This window comes from Dendrobates tinctorius, unplaced genomic scaffold, assembly GCF_039654945.1.
Source record: "Dendrobates tinctorius isolate UK_male_01 unplaced genomic scaffold, ASM3965494v1 ptg000075l, whole genome shotgun sequence".
Lineage (NCBI taxonomy): Eukaryota > Metazoa > Chordata > Amphibia > Anura > Dendrobatidae > Dendrobates > Dendrobates tinctorius.
In genome coordinates, this window is record NW_027361743.1 from 39,004,883 (window position 1) to 39,022,497 (window position 17,615).

The window sequence follows — 17,615 nt, forward strand, 5'->3', positions numbered from 1 at the left end:
CCTCATCCTCTATTTATGTTAATTTGCAATCTCTATATCCATTTTCTCTATCCGAATGGCGTCCAGTTTTTACATGAACAATTTAATAAATAATAAGGATCAACTAGAGTTTCATGTATTAATAATTGTATTAGGTCTGTGAAAAACACATGATGACTTACGGATGGTAACTCATATGTCATACATTTTTTATGCACACGTTGACTTTTATAATGAGCGATTCTGATCCAGAATACGGATCAAAATAGTGTGCACTACATTTTTTTATTTGCTGCTCGATACAATTGAGCATAGGGGTGCTCGTTCGAGTATTGAGCAAGTGCCATGTGTCACGTGGTGCTCGAGTGCTCGTGTCAAAGTAAGAAGCTTCTTTTAATTATGTGAGCCAGGCGCAGAGAGAGAATTTTTACTGTGGAAACATGGTTGTGTTTGCGGTTCATTTCCATTTTGTTCGCTACTCGACACAAGCAAGTCTAAGCGTCCGACATGCTCTATTTGAGTACAGAGCACTTGAGCACTTCAGTACTTGTTCCACACTAATGGGGACCATTGGCTGAGTCTAAAAACATTCATGTGAACTACCATCTTGACTTGCATTGGTCAGTGCTCTGTCCTTATGCTAATATTTTTGCATACGGATAGCACACGAATGTTTGATACACTTGTTTGAACGAGCCCTAAGTCCATGTCCTCACTATATCTGAAACTGAACCTGTCAAAGACTGAACTCCTTGTGTTTCCTCCCGCTACTAATGTACCTATATCCGACATTGCCATTTCTGTGTGTGGCTCCACTATTACTCCCCAGCAACATGCCCGCTGTCTTGGGGTCATACTTGATTCTGAGCTTTCCTTTGCCCCCCACATCCGATCACTGGCTCGCTCTTGTTATCTGCATCTCAAAAACATTTCTAGAATTCGACCTTTTCTTACCTTTGACTCCGCAAAAACTCTTACTGTTTCTCTTATTCATTCTCGTCTGGACTATTGTAACTCTCTTCTAATCGGTCTCCCTCTTACCAAACTCTCCCCCCTCCAATCTGTCTTGAATGCTGCAGCCAGGATCATATTCCTCGCCAATCGTTACACCGATGCCTCTACCTTGTGTCAGTCCTTACACTGGCTTCCCATGCACTCCAGAATCCAGTACAAACTTATTACCCTCACCCACAAAGCTCTCCATGGCTCAGAACCACCCTACATCTCCTCCCTCGTCAAAGTCTACCACCCTACCCATGCCCTCCATTCTGCTGATGACCTGAGGTTAGCATCCTCAATAATCAGAACCTCCCACTCCCGTCTCCAAGACTATACCCGTGCTGCGCCAATTCTTTGGAATGCACTTCCCAGGTCAATACGATTAGACCCTAATCCCTACAATTTTAAGCGTGCCCTGAAAATGCATTTATTCAGATTGGCCTACCACCTTAACACATTAACCTAACTATCCCTGTGTGGCACAGTCAAAAGTTTTACCATAACCAGGTTCCCCATATCATGTTCCCACATTATGCATCTATCAGCCCTCTGTGTCTGTGCTGTTACACATTTAACATTATGGCTGATCCAAACAATCAGGGTAATGGTGTGTGCACACGCTGCGGATTCTGCTGCGGATCCGCAGCGGTTTTGGCCCTGCGGGTCCGCAGCAGTTTCTGGTGCAGTGTACAGTACCCTTTTAGCCTATGGAAAATAAAATCCGCAGTGCACACTGTGCGGAATTTTCCGCGTGGATTTGCTGCGGTTTCAAATCTGCAGAAAGAATTGACATGTCAATTCTTTCTGCGGTTTCCGCTGCGGTTTGCCACCTGCTCCATTGTAGAGGTGTCTTTTGACATGCGGATTTTGCAAAATCCACACGGAAAAATCCGCAGCAGAATCCGCAGCGTGTGCACACACCCTAATTGTTACCACCCACCTTTCGTGTCTACCTTTTTCCTCATAGACTGTAAGCTTGCGAGCAGGGCCCTCATTCCTCTTGGTATCTGTTATGATCTATGTGATTATTGTTATGCTGTAATGTCTATTGTCTGTACAAGTCCCCTCTGAAATGTAAAGTGCTGCGGAATATGTCGGTGCTATAGAAATAACATTTATTATTATTATTATTACATTATGTCATACCCAATAAAGACCTTTGCCACATGATTTAGGAGGTTTACCCAAACCAAAGTCATCTCCAATGGGCTGAAATCATATTTGTTGCTTTTTTAAAGGATGACTTTTGGCAACTATTCCAGAAAATGCCTCTAAATCCATCACCAGTACTGTGCATGAAATACATAGCAATGTGTCTGGATTCACATTACCTACATGTTCTCACTTGTAATGCTGTTGTTTCGCTATTCCAGATGATGCAGGATGTCTAATATCACAGATGAGACTCAGTGAGTGCTAGCCTTCTGGACAAGGTAAGATCATTTATTCACTTGCCATATTTTACATGCACTTTTCCTGGAGATGACTGAGATAGGTCTTGAATTTCAGTATCTGATGTGTTTCATTTCCATCTCTGTTCTTAATCATCCAAATAAATAAATTTTCCAATTTAAGTCTAGATATCTAAAATAGTAAACTCTTTAATAAATGAAGTCTATTGAAGGAATGGGAATGACTACATTCCATACGTTATAAGCATATCAGGCCATGAATATGGTATTTCTGATAAGGATTGGATGATCGCTATAAAATGGCTATGTACTTGTGGCATACATAGAAGAAAGATGTTTTTAAAGCAAAGATAAAATATGCCCCCTGTAAGGCAGTACACCTGTTACATCTAGGGGGCGCTATACGTTCTCCCCAGGATACGCACGGAGGCGTATTGAGGCTATGTGAATGTATTGCTGTCACAGGCGTAGCTGGGATTGCAATGGTGAAGCAGTGACCGATGTCACAGGTAGGGGTCACTGTGTAGTCTCCCCAGGATATGCACAGAAGTGTATGAAGTCCATAGGTGTGCATGGTAGTCACAGGCGTAGCTGTGACTGCAATGAAGACAAGAAATAATAGAAGTAAGTGCTAGCCTTGGACATGTTAGTGTCCAAGGCAGATGTAGGGAAAACCTGCTCTGGAGGTTGTGTGTGAAGCAGACTGCAGGATAGTAGTTTGTGCAGTCAGTTTCACTCCAGGCCCAGGCTTTCCATGTGGCTTGAGGCCACAGGTTTGTATGTTAAAAACCCTGCAGGAAAGGGTGAGTGCTTAGTGAGTCTCAGGTGTGTCAGGGCCATAGTGAAGCCGGGCAACTCCATCGTACACAGTGGTACTGCCGTCCACGATGACTGGTCACGGATGTGGACAGGTCTTGTGCCCGGAGGTGAACCGGACGTAGACTGTCCTTTACCCGAAGGAAGGACTGGCGTGTGTCACTCTGCAGACAGGAGGATGTCAAGGTCTGTGTACGGCTATGAAAAGAGACTGTGAAACAGCGGTGCAGGGCACCCACGGGAACTAGTCAGAGGTGGACTAGCGTGTCGCGACTGCAGACTAAAGGAGGCTGTAAGTGAGAGACATTGGCATGGCGTGCAGTCACCCATGGAAACTGGACAAGGTGAAGTCCAGCATGTTTAGGGACTGTGCTACAAAGCCGTGTAATATGAAGTGCTATTCACTGGTGTGAACTGAACACTAATATTATTTGTACTTGTGTGAATTGGACTTTAATGCTGTGAGGAAACACATTAAAGCGACTTTTGTGCTTGAACTTTGTGGGTCACTACCTCTTCACTGCGTAACGGTGCTACCCCTGCCTTACACCCATTGGGTGCCAGGTCCAAATAAGGGTTATTATTCTACATCTTTTCCATGATCCTTGGTCCAATTCTTCGTCTCCTTGCTTGCTAGGAATACAGCTCCTTCGATTCATGACAACCTATTACAGAGGGGAAAGGATGCAACAGGGCTGGTCTTTTCTCTCCATCCTCCATCCTGTGGTTCACATACCCATGCCATAGGAAAATAACATGGTGGCTCAGTGGTTAGCACTGTAGCTTGCAGCATTAGGGTCCTAAGTTTAAGGACACCACCAATGACAACATCTGCAAGGAGTTTGTATGTTCTCCCCGTGTTTGCGTTGGTTTCCTCTTGGTTCTCTGGTTTCCTCTCGCAATACAAAGACATACTGATAGGTAGTGAAGATTGTAAGCACCAATGGGGACATAGATGATGATGATGTCTGTAAAGTGCTGTGGAATTAATGGCGATATAAGTGAGTAAAATAAAAAGATATAGAAGATCTATCACATTCATATTGATATCTAAATAAGTTCCTATCTAGCACTCCCAGCTATGTTCACTTTGTCGTTTTGCTCTTTAGTTAGGGGTTTCAGTCCCGCCATGATTTTTGAGAGCAAGTACTGTATAGTGCAGAAAGCACAGAAACCTTAAAACCGTGAAGGAAATATACCTCAATGGGTTTCGTCAGGCGCCATTTGGATCTATAGTGTAATGGATTCTGCAAGGGGTACAGCTTCCATTAGTAATGGAAGCCATTATACCAGTGTGAAGAGACCTTTACCATAGAAAACAAGCAATATCTGTTCTCAGATGAAGCAATTTGTCCAAATACCGTGTAATGAGATATCATGTAATGAAGGTAAAGTAAAGCCATGGCTGTTCACTATCTGAGCCATTGAACTCGTTCCTGATTGTAAAACTGAATGTGAAGAGAAAAGCCAACAACTGAGTTAATTAATACACCCTTGAAATACTAACAGAAAATGTTATTTTTCCCAGATAATTATTGCAATTACACATTTTTTATACACATGTTTACTTCCTCTGTGTTTGTTGGAACAAGAAAAAAACTGAGAAAAAAAGGCAAATTGGACATAATTTCACGCAAAAGCCCAAAAATGGGCCTGACAAAATTGTCGGCACGTTTCCAAAATTGTGAGTAAACAACTTTGTTTCAAACATGTGATGCTCGTTCAAACTCACCTGTGGCAAGTAACAGTCGGGTGCGATATGAAAATCACACCTGAAACTAGATAGAAAGGGGAGAAGTTGACTCAATATTTGCATTGTGTGTCTGTGTGTAGAGTTGAGCGACTTTAGTCGGATCGGGTTTCATGAAACAAAATTTGTTTCAGATGAAACTGGTTCGACTAGGGCAAAAAAAGTCGGAGTTTCATCCGAAACCCGACCCCAATGCAAGTCAATGGGAAATAAAAGTCGGCATTGAGGGGATGAATGTCACTCGCTCAATGCCGACTTTCATTTCCCATTGACATGCATTGGGGTCAGGTTTCGGACGAAACTCCGACTTTTTTTGCCCTAGTCGGACCAGTTTCATCTGAAACAAATTTTGTTTCATGAAACCCGATCCGACTAAAGTCGCTCAACTCTATCTGTGTGTGCCACACTAAACATGGAGAACAGAAAGAGGAGAAGAGAACTGTCTGAAGAGCTCTAGGGGTGACAGATTGCTTCCTGAGCCTCTGTCTCCCCAGGTTTTTCCCTGCCCAGCACCAGCCTATTTACCATGATTGAAATCACAGTATATAAAGTGCTGTCAGTGAGAGAAACAAAATAGGAATCTTGTGGGTATGATACCTTTTAATGGCTAACAAATAATAGTAAATGATGTTACAAAGCAAGCTTTCGGGACTGCTTACCTCCCTTCATCAGGCTGATATAACAAAATATTTGAAGAAACCTTATTTAAAAATCACAGTCTGATATTCTTGCCTGGCACCTGACATCACACAGATAGTGAGGCTACAGAGGCTCGGTTATGACCAAAGTACTTAATGTCTTATTTGCATATGGGTTAAGGCACTGATTCCTTGGGAATGCAACAACAGATAGAAGATTGAAAGCTAAATCCATCAACACCTTTATAAGACTTGCTTACACATGTACAGTGGGGCAAAAAAGTATTTAGTCAGTCAGCAATAGTGCAAGTTCCACCACTTAAAAAGATGAGAGGCGTCTGTAATTTACATCATAGGTAGACCTCAACTATGGGAGACAAACTGAGAAAAAAAAATCCAGAAAATTACATTGTCTGTTTTTTTTTTTCATTTTATTTGCATATTATGGTGGAAAATAAGTATTTGGTCAGAAACAAAATTTCATCTCAATACTTTGTGATATATCCTTTGTTGGCAATGACAGAGGTCAAACGTTTTCTGTAAGTCTTCACAAGGTTGCCACACACTGTTGTTGGTATGTTGGCCCATTCCTCCATGCAGATCTCCTCTAGAGCAGTGATGTTTTTGGCTTTTCGCTTGGCAACACGGACTTTCAACTCCCCTCCAAAGGTTTTCTATAGGGTTGAGATCTGGAGACTGGCTAGGCCACTCCAGGACATTGAAATGCTTCTTACGAAGCCACTCCTTCGTTGCCCTGGCGGTGTGCTTTGGATCATTGTCATGTTGAAAGACCCAGCCACGTTTCATCATCAATGCCCTTGCTGATGGAAGGAGGTTTGCACTCAAAATCTCATGATACATGGCCCCATTCATTCTTTCATGTACCCGGATCAGTCGTCCTGGCCCCTTTGCAGAGAAACAGCCCCAAAGCATGATGTTTCCACCACCATGCTTTACAGTAGGTATGGTGTTTGATGGATGCAACTCAGTATTCTTTTTTTCTCCAAACACGACAAGTTGTGTTTCTACCAAACAGTTCCAGTTTGGTTTCATCAGACCATAGGACATTCTCCCAAAACTCCTCTGGATCATCCAAATGCTCTCTAGCAAACTTCAGACGGGCCCGGACATGTACAGGCTTAAGCAGTGGGACACGTCTAGCACTGCAGGATCTGAGTCCATGGTGGCGTAGTGTGTTACTTATGGTAGGCCTTGTTACATTGGTCCCAGCTCTCTGCAGTTCATTCACTAGGTCCCCCCGCGTGGGATTTTTGCTCACCGTTCTTGTGATCATTCTGACCCCACGGGGTGGGATTTTGCGTGGAGCACCAGATCGAGGGAGATTATCAGTGGTCTTGTATGTCTTCCATTTTCTAATTATTGCTCCCACAGTTGATTTCTTCACTCCAAGTTGGTTGGCTATTGCAGATTCAGTCTTCCCAGCCTGGTGCAGGGCTACAATTTTGTTTCTGGTGTCCTCTGACAGCTCTTTGGTCTTCACCATAGTGGAGTTTGGAGTCAGACTGTTTGAAGGTGTGCACAGGTGTCTTTTTATACTGATAACAAGTTTAAACAGGTGACATTACTACAGGTAATGAGTGGAGGAAAGAGGAGACTCTTAAAGAAGAAGTTACAGGTCTGTGAGAGCCAGAAATCTTGATTGCTTGTTTCTGACCAAATACTTATTTTCCACCATAATATGCAAATAAAATGAAAAAAAAACAGACAATGTGATTTTCTGGATTTTTTTTTCTCAGTTTGTCTCCCATAGTTGAGGTCTACCTATGATGTAAATTACAGACGCCTCTCATCTTTTTAAGTGGTGGAACTTGCACTATTGCTGACTGACTAAATACTTTTTTGCCCCACTGTATGTGGTTTGGGTGATTATTAATCTTACTGACAGATTTCTTTTAAAAGCTATAGACACCTTGGACCTGGAAAAAAATGGTCTCTTTCTCTATCCCTTTACACATCTTGGGTTACTCCAGGTGTGGGGAACCTCCTGTCCGCAGGCTATTTATGGCCTGCAACGTCCTTTTCTCCAGCCCCAGGCAGATTCCCAGGGACTGCAGTACTCCGGCCGGGGATTGAGTAGTTCTCCGTTTTTGTATTGTGATTCTCATTAAAACTACAATTTCTTGCAATAAGAGTGCCAGATTTTTTTTTCTTATTCTCTATGGAATAAAGGATTACATCATGCGTCAAGACGTACTTTGTGGGAGTAGTCAGCGCAGTTTGTGCTCCAGTCCCACCGACGACAGCAGCAGCAGCCCCACCCCCACCCCCTCCTGTGATCTATATATGCCTCTAGCCCCTACTGTGATATATGTGTCCTGGCATCTCCAATGATGTATATATGTCCCCTGCCCCTCCTGTAATGTATATATGCTCCCAGCCCCTCCTTTAATGTATATGCCCTGGTATCTCCTGTGATGTGTATGCCCCAACAACTCCTGTGATGTATGTGCCCCCATCGTCTCCTGTGTTGTATATGCAACCAGCTCCTCCTCTGATGTATATTCCCCTAGACCCTCCTGTAATTTATATACCCTGTTGTCTTCTGTGATGTATTTGCCCCCAGAGTCTCCTGTGATGTATATATCCCAGTGTCTCCTGTGATGTATGTGCCTCGGCATCTCATGTGATGTATTGGCTTCGGCATCTCATGTGATGTGTGTGCCCCGGCGTCTCATGTGATGTATGTGCCCCGGCGTCTCATGTGATGTATGTGCCCCGGCGTCTCATGTGATGTACAGTTGTACTCAAAAGTTTACATATCTCGGCAGAATTTTTGGTTTCTTGTGTAAACTTTCGAGCATAACTGTATGTGCCCCCAAAGACTCCTTTGATGTAGGTGCCCCATGCCCACCAGTGAGGAATATATGCCCTCAGCGTCTCTTACGATGTATATACCCCCAGCGTCTCCTGTGATGTACATGACCTAGCATCTCCTGTGATGTATGCATGTTCCCCAGTGTTTTCTATATGATGTATATGCCCTCAGTGGCTCGACGCAAATCTGGAAAAGCAGTTGTGAGTAGCAACATCATCAGTATCACCCAACACCACAGCCGCACCAAAGAGAAGCAGCTCCAGCCATCACATTAGAGGGGAGTTACTTAAATGTTTGGCCAAATATAGCAGGATATATTTCAAGTTGATAATTTTGTATGGCTGCCGAGAGATTGTATAAATATCCAAATGGCCCCTGGCAGAAAAAAGCTTCACCACCCCTGGGTTTTATGTGTGCATTTATTGCCTTTTTGTTATCTATTGGTAAACTACAGCCATCTACTAATTTTTATTCATATATCTCTTGTTCAATTTTTTTATGGTATTTATTATATTGCCCATGTATGTGTGTACCATGCTGACCATTGGCTTATACGGAGTTGATTTGGATCTCCACATATATTTCTATGTGGGAACCTAGGTGATCATGTGGCAATTATTTGCTTTTTAATTGTTTCTAAGTTATTGTTTACGCTGACTTTGTAATAAAGTACTTTTTTTGTATTTAGATTGTGAGTTACGTTTTGGGTTGACTAGTGCCCCTTATACATCAATCCGTTGTATTTATTCCTTGTTCTTGTTTTTGGGTATATAGCACAGCATCCCTTTATTCTGGTGGTGCTGGTCCACTTAAATTAGCTTATTTAGAAAGTTGCCTAACTTTGTATTTAGGAAGCAAATGAACCATAAAAAAGAAGGTCAGTGCCAAAGTATATATAGTCCCAGCAAAGAGCACACAGATGAACGGCATACTAGGGCACACAAATCACCACATTACCAGACGGAGCTATTTATCTGAAGTATTGCGGTATATATTTCAGTCAAAAAACGGAGGTGCTTGCATGAAAAAACATGAATATTTCAATGTGAAGCGGAAAAAGGAGAAATATGCAGCACTCACCAATAGAGCTGAAAAACTGTGCGTCTTTATTTCACATGAATTCCATCAATAGATGTGTGGACATGCAGGACGTTAGAGGAATGTAAATGTTTTTTTGTAACTATATTTTTTTTGTAACTGTTTGTTTCACAACTCGTTATGTATGTTAATTAGTAAGGTCTGTGGTCCTATAAAGGAAATGACCTTTAGCTAATCCCCTCACCTGGACCCGTAGAAGCGAGTAATCGCGAAACGGCCATTGTCCGGCACCTCCCTCCCCTAACGTCCTGCATGTCCACATATCTATTGATGGAATTCATGTGAAATAAAGACGCACAGTTTTTCAGCTATATTGGTGAGTGCTGCATATTTCTCCTTTTTCCGCTTCACAAAGTATATATAGCCATTAAGTGTTACTCATCCTGATACCGGCCTTTAGTGGTAAATTGATTTCAGACATGTCACTTAGCACTCCCTGCCCCCAAATCATGGGCGTTATAACAACAATATGGTCTACCGCTTTTCCAGTGCACACTTACAATATAGAAAGATCATCCTGTTGTTTTACTTCACCGTAGTGCCAAATTCAGAGCTGCCCAAAGTTTTTTCCATGTATTATAGAGTTTTGCAGGAGTATTACGCCTTGTGTGGTGCCTTCACGGAAGATCACTGAGTCCCCTTTGGGTTCTTGTACCCTCTATGCCACCGTATGGTGCCTCCATATGGCACCCCATTATGAAGATATCCAATGCAGCAAGACAAATTTGTTTACTGTACTGTATATTTGTATAAAATGTAGATTAGAGCAATACTATTCATGCTGCCCTGGTCTGGCGATCTTCCGGATCAGGGCAGTCTTCACTTATACGCCTGATATCTGTGGTGTCTCTTGTGCTTACTAAACCCTTTAATGTCATTATGTCTTCTAAGACTAGTATGTAACCTAGTAAGGACCTAGTAAGTGCAAAAAGCACCCAGGATGAAGGCTGCCCTGGTCTGGCTGTCATAGACAGGGCAGCACAAAACTTTTTGTTCAACTTTGATAAAATGAAAATGTAAATGGGCTTAATAGACTACTATAGGGGCCGAAAGTGAACCTGACAGCTGATACATGCAGGATCCCAACCACAGCGTTTTCAGAGAAAAGCATTGTTTAATGTCCACCGCAGTGGACAGGAGCCGCGCTGTAAACTAGTCGGAATGGCAGATTCCTGGCAACTTCTCCCTGCCTGCAACCCTGTGTTGACAGGTCTCTGCCTACATGTGCATATGGGCAGAGACCTTTGAATTCAGGGCAGCAGGCAAGGAGAAACCGTCGGAGACCCACTTGTCTGACTAGTCTACAGCGCGGCTCGATCCGCTGAGGCAGCCATTCAACTATGTTTTTCACTTTAAGGCTCCATACATCTCTGCAGTTGTACAAAGATGTTTTACAGTCTTGTAACTGAGCCCTTAGTCTTTGTACTGATGCCTGGAATTAAGCGTGTCCTATTATTAAAGGGAACCAGTCACAAGTTTCAACATAGATCGACTAAAACTATCACCTTATTCAGCGTATATGCTGTATTCATAAATGCTTATCTAACCCCCTAACTCTCCTTGTGCTCCCCCAAAAAGAGCAGGAAGTGTCATCGACGTTAATCAAAGAAGGAGGATGTCGAGCAGGAACCAGGAGGAGGGATAGAGCGGTCAGAGGCCACGCCCATGGGACCGGACTGAGAGGATAACCATACAACGCGGGAGAACTTTAAAAGGTTTTTGGGGTGTATACAGGGTGAGTCAAGGGGTTACATAAGCATTTGTGGAATGCGTCACTTGCGCTGAATAAAGTGATAGTTTTAGATGATATATGACAAAACTGGTGACTGTTTCCCTTTAAGAAGTGTCAGTTTGGGAGGCTGCATAACGGTATGAATTGTGATGTGTTCTTCAAGTGCTTTTTATGATTATTAAAGAGACTGTCAACGATTAGGGAAAAAAGCTCTATTTTTTTTTTATGGAAACATTGCCACTCTAGTCCATGACTATAAGAGCCCATACACCTTAGATTATTTGACGACAGATCTTCTTCTCCATGATAGATGCTTGGCCGATCCTTACAAAGTTGACTGGTTCAGCCAACTGGAAAGGTAAATTATAATCAGAAAAAATACCTATTGTTTAAATCAGGATGCCAATATCACAATCAGTACTAAAAATAAAAAATTATCCAAATCTTGCGATTTTTACACCGGCCACAGGGGCTTTATTTGACTCTAACATCCTGTTGTTACAGGAAACAACACATGTAAATGGCCAGAATTGTCAGAGCCCGTCCCTATCTTTTGTATTGAAGCATCCAATGAGTGTCTGAAAAGGTTATTATGAAAGGAGGGGGAAAAGAGCCAGCTGTGACATTACCTATTGTGATTGGTGGATCCTGTGTTATCAGCTGTGTACAGTGGTGTTACCTCTCATTGTATCCTGCCTCTGAAGATAAAGAGCCTGCTGAAAACTCTTCCTGAAAGGACAAGTAATTTGAATCTAAAAAAAAAAGCCCCAGTGGTTAGTGTGAAAATTGAAAGATTACTAATTTTGTTTTGTTTTTTTAATATGATATGAAAAAAGAACATTATTAACATTTTATTAAAAAAAATACATGCAACAGTAAAACCTTAATCTAATATGTATAATAACATTAAGGCAACATTCACACAACTGAGACTATCTACATCCAAGGACTGTTTTTCTCTCACGTGTCATCTGTATGGCATAGAGAATTGACATGCGGCAGATTATTTTCTGCACCAAATCTGCAAGTCAAAAATAGTGAACGTATGCATGACACTTCAAGTTTCCCATTCACTTTGCTGGCATCAGCTTTTGCTAGCAAATCTGCATGTCAAAAACGCACCCAATCTGCAACGTGTGCACAAGCCCTTAGATGATCCAGAGACACAGACCCGTTTTTAAAACTGCTGTGTGCATGGATCAATGACACGCTTAGTATTGTGGCTCATTCATATTCAAATGAATGGAATTGAACTGCAATACAAGACACGGCCCATGAACAAGAGTGGCGCTGTTTCTAAAGAAAAAAAAATTGTAATTTAGATCCTGTGGTTAGTAATATGACTCTGCTGTAGTAATGTCTTATTAGTAAAAAAAAATAATAATGTTATACCAAGAAAACTAATTATATTTACATTATAGCATAATATTTCCATCAGTATGGTAAAAAATAAGATTACAAGTGATGAATAAATGAAAGAAAAATTAATATTCCTGCTTTGTGAAGAATGGACGTATTATGGTAATTGATCATTATTAATTCCTTCCTGATGTATGATCTGTAGAAAAGCTATGACATTTATGGCCATTACTATCTCCATGTAACACAATATTATTTGAGCAGCTGCTGCTCTGCACTGTACATGACTCTGGTGATAAAATAATAGGAAATGAGAGCTTCAGTATCCTGCTATTTGCTCTGGTCACATAATTCAACCATTAAAAGGATTATAGTAAGAGAACTGTACGATGCTAATGAACGTTTCCATAGAAAATGACATTATTCTGCTCATCTTCAGTGTCTCGTACACAGAGTCGGTTCTATCCTACAAACCTGTAGGCATTCTTTGTGCCACCATATGGCGCCACTATATGACATTGCATTACAGAGGTATTCTCCTCTAGAAGTGAGACTTGTAGGTGGTAACTCCACTCTCCGGAATCTGAGGTGTACACAGTGCCTTGGAAAAGTATTCATACCCCATTAACTTTTTCACATTTTTGCACGTTACACCCACAGACATAAATGTATTTCATTGGGATTTTATGTGATATACCAACCCAAAATAGCAAGTGTTTGTGAAGTGTAAAGGAAAGGATACATGGTTTTCCATATATTAAAAAAATAAAAAAATCTGAAAATTGTGACGTGCATTTGTATTCTGCCCCCCTGAGTCATTACTTTGTATGCCCATGTCTCATCTGGCTAGAGCACCTTCTTCCACATGCTAGCTGTGTTCCTTACTTGGCTTTTTGCAAACTGCAAATGGGACTTCTTATGTCTTGCCTTCAAAAATGTCTTTCTTCTTTTCACTTTTCCATAAAGGCCACATTTGTGGAGTATACAACTAATATTTCTGTGGACAGATTCTCTCACCTGAGCTGTGGATCGCTGAAGCTCCTCCAAAGGAGGTCATGGGCCTCTTGGCTGCTTCTCTTATTAGTGCTGGCCTTGCTTGGGATATCTGTTTAGGTGGACGGCCATGTCTTGGTTGGTTTTCAGTTGCGGCATACGCTTTCCATTGTTAGATAATGGATTGGATAGTGCTCCATGAGATGTTCAGAGCTTGGGCTATATTTTATAATCTAACCCTGTTTTAGTCTTCTCCATAAATTTATCCCTGACCTGTCTGGTGTGTTCCTTGGATTTCATGATGCTGTGTGATCCTTAATATTCTCAAACAAACCTCTGAGGCCGTCACAGTACAGCTGTAGTTATACTGGGAATAAATTACACACAGTTGGACTAAATTTACTAATTATGTGAATTGTGGAGGCAATTGGTCACTCAGGATTTTAATCATGGGTATTAGACTGCAGGGGTTTGAATACATATACACGTCACAAGTTTCAGATTTATATTTTTAAAATAATTAGAAAACCTGATTGGGCCATGTGGAAGGTCCTGGCAGGCCTATGTGGAGGAAGGTATGCTACCTTCCTGAAGACCACGTGCTGAGGCTGCTGACCCGGTGAGGCCTGTGTATATTGGCTGTATGCGAGGAGGGATAAGCCTCCTGTGTTTTCTGAGGCTCCAGGACTGAGCCGGAAATAATGGACACGTATACTTGCTTTCGCCTGAGTTAAAGGCTATTCCTTATGTTATGTGCTGGTTTATGGGTTATGGAGCAATAATCCCTATGAACTTTTAAAGGAACTTGCCTCCTGGTTGTCTCCCGTCGCACCTAAGCGAGTTGAATCCCTACAATTGTTGGAGAATGCGGGCAGCGGTTCCAAGAAGCACATGTTGCCGTACTGGAGGCTCTGAGCCAGGAGAGCAGACGGTCTGGAAAATCGTGAGTAATACTGACCGAGGTCAAAGAAAGTGACTGTATTGATATTTGTGGGATACCTCTGAGGAGAAGAGGCGTCCAGAAACCTGTGTGGCTGACACCAGCAGGTAACAGACAGGAGTCTGTGTTGTACTGACTGGGGTCAGTGATAAAGACTGTGTACCTAGAGGGTTCAGTGAGCAAGGTCCTGGAGGGTCAGTGTTGGGATATTCTAGGAGAAGAATCATCTCCCTGGAGCACGTGGTATGACCTTGGACCTGGTGAGGCGTGAGTGTTGGGCAGTCTCAGGCGGAGACGGATGTCCTGAAGAGCACCAGCTGAGCCCCTGGACCTGGTGAGGCCGGTGTGTTGGGAAACCCTGGGAGGAGGGTCGGCTCCCTGAATAGCACCCGGTGCGCCCTGTGTGTTGGACGGTCTCAGGCGGAGACGGTACGTCCTAAATAGCACACAGACAGGACACGTGAGTTTTTTGTGTGGTGTGTTTTTTTTTTCTTTTTCCTCTGCAAAACCTGAAGTTGATTGCTGTGGCTCAGAGGGGTCACGAAGGTCTTTTTTGCAAGGCAGCTTGCTGTGGCTCAGTGGGGTCACGAAGGTGACAAGCGGCTTCCGGTAACTCGGTGGGGTTACGAAGGGGACAAGCGGCTTCCTGTTACTCGGAGGGGTTACGAAGAGGACATCAGCTGCTGTGTGTGAACAGCAACCGGTGGTGCCGGTGATTTGTGACAGGAGCTGTGGCAGCGCCAGAAGGAACTGGTGTGGTGTTGTGCTTAAAGGGCCAGTACCAGCCCAAAAAGACATAAACTGTACTGTGTGAACTGTGGCATAAAAAATTCTGCAGAACGGTCATGGGGAAATCCCGAAAGGGGGCGGTGGCCCAAATCGGAGTGGTGGCCCAAATGGGGGTGGAGTCACAGAAGGGGGCGGTGACCCAAATTGGAGTGGTAACCCAAAAGGGGATGGAGTCCCAAAAGGGGGCGGTGACCCAAATTGGAGTGGTAACCCAAAGGGGTGGAGTCCCAAAAGGGGGCGGTGACCCAAATTGGGGTGGTACCCCAAAAGGGGGTGGAGTCCCAGAAGGGGGTGGTGACCCAAATTGGCATGGTAACCCAAAAAGGGGTGGAGTCCCAGGAGGGGGCGGCGACGCAAATTGGGGTGGTACAGGAAATGGCAGCACTGGTAGCCTCAGTGGGTATGTCTGGGGAACCGCAGTGTGTGTGTATGAGTTTTGAGGAGTGCGGCATGTATTTTCCTGATAACGATGGGCCACAGGTGTGTACCGTGATGCTACACCGGGAAGGAGTCCCTGGTAGGCTGGACTCAAAGAGTCAGGTGACTCTGACAGGAACTCCTCTTGTTTTATCTCTGACCGAGAAAAAAGTCAGGGTTCGCTGCGACCATGGGGTCATTGTGAATTATACGGTGGACAGAGTTATGATTGAGATGACAAAGGGGAAGTGTCAAGGTGGTAGTATGCCACCAAACTTAGTGTATACCTTTGAGAGGGGTTGAGACTTTGTTGTGTTTGATGACGTATGGTCGGACGATGAAGACGTTTCGACTGTGGGGCCAGCGGACACTGAGATGGTGACGCCTCCTGACATGGACAGGTCAGAGGTAGAACTGACCGGGAGAAGTACATCTGCCCAACTTACGGACCTGACGTCTCGTGACATGACGGATGGTGGGCTGGGAGATGAGACTGACGGGACTGACCCAGTGGTACCCTTTAACGATATAATTAAAGAGGTAGTGGTGAGACACGTGCTGGCCAAAAGAGAACAGGATCGTGAGATACAGCTGTTAAAGGAGACAGTGGAAGGACATCTCGAACGGGAAAGGGTCCTAAGGCAAGCAGCTGAGCACAGAGTGGATGAGCTGGAGAAGGAAGTCTCTGATCTCAGAGGTCACCTGTCAGCGTGTCAAACTATGAACAAAGCTATAGTGAAGGATGTGGAGGTGCTCAGAGAGGCCCAAGAGAAGCATCAACAGGAGATTCTCCGGAGAGAGGATGAGCATTGCTACCTGGCAGAGGAGCGGGATAAAGTTCTCCAAGAACTCAGAGGAGTAGTAAAAGGTCTTCTGCGGGAGAAGAGCCTGGACGAAGATGTACAGTGGCCGTACCCAAGTGATAACAAGGCAGAATTGCCAAAGCCCATCTTGGAAAAGGGTCCTGAAGAGACTGTAAATCTCAGGAAGATGGTGAGCCAAGAGCTGCACAAGACAGTCACCTGGTCGTAGCAGATATCTTGAGGGAAGTGCCCGTGGTAAACCCAAAGCCGTCTGTCCAGGATGAGAGCAAGTCCACGACCTTCAAATGCGTGATGGAGGTACCTGAAGACGTGCGAGAAGCATGTGCCAGCGAGGGTGTGCATGAGACCTTTAAAAGGGCAGTAAAGGCCTATAGTGTGAACTGGGCACCATAGACAGACCAGTTGTTGATACTGGCAGAAACAGAAGACACAGAGAGAAGGGTGGCTGTCCTGAAGGAGATGCACCTACAATGTCTCCGCACGAAACAGATGCTCGTGGTGCGTAATAGAAAAGCCGCTTGACGTTTGGAGCTTGCGAGGGAGGCTTAAAGTCGGCTGGGCTTTGTGGAAGACATAATTCCGTTACTCAGAAATCTGGTGGGGAAAGTCGTTGGCAGACTTGGAAAGGTGATGCAGGAGATGGTGCATGGATCCAGTGTGAAGAGAGTGAGGATCCCACCTGCTGGTGAAATCCAAGTCGCTGTTGAAGATGACATGGTTCCTGTCATTGTGGTTGGTTCGCTGGAAAGCATTGGGAACCTCCGCATGCTCCTGGAATATCGGATAGCGTACCTGAAGGAGATAAAGCAGCTAAGACAGGACCGACTGCAAATGAATAAGCAGATACAGAACGTCAGGTGGCATCCACCTCCAACCCAAGATGTAAGGACCCGAAGGGATCCTCCAAATAATGAAAGGGCAGGTAGTCGAAGACAAGAACGTCGAGAGTCCGCAAGTGGCAGTTCTAATCTTAGTAGCATAGGCACGAGACCCGATGGTGGACGTAGCGACAGAGGGTCAGACTCAGACCGGC

The 17,615-nt window shown here is 43.8% G+C and overlaps 1 protein-coding gene across 1 annotated transcript in view; it reads left to right on the plus strand.

The window, feature by feature from the left end:
- FRY (FRY microtubule binding protein) overlaps nt 1-17,615 on the plus strand; it is a 546,108-nt gene that overhangs the window by 59,130 nt on the left and 469,363 nt on the right. The window contains exon 2 of the mRNA XM_073583182.1: nt 2,352-2,411. The gene's annotated coding sequence lies outside the window, so the exon portion shown is untranslated. The remainder of the gene's footprint in view (nt 1-2,351; nt 2,412-17,615) is intronic.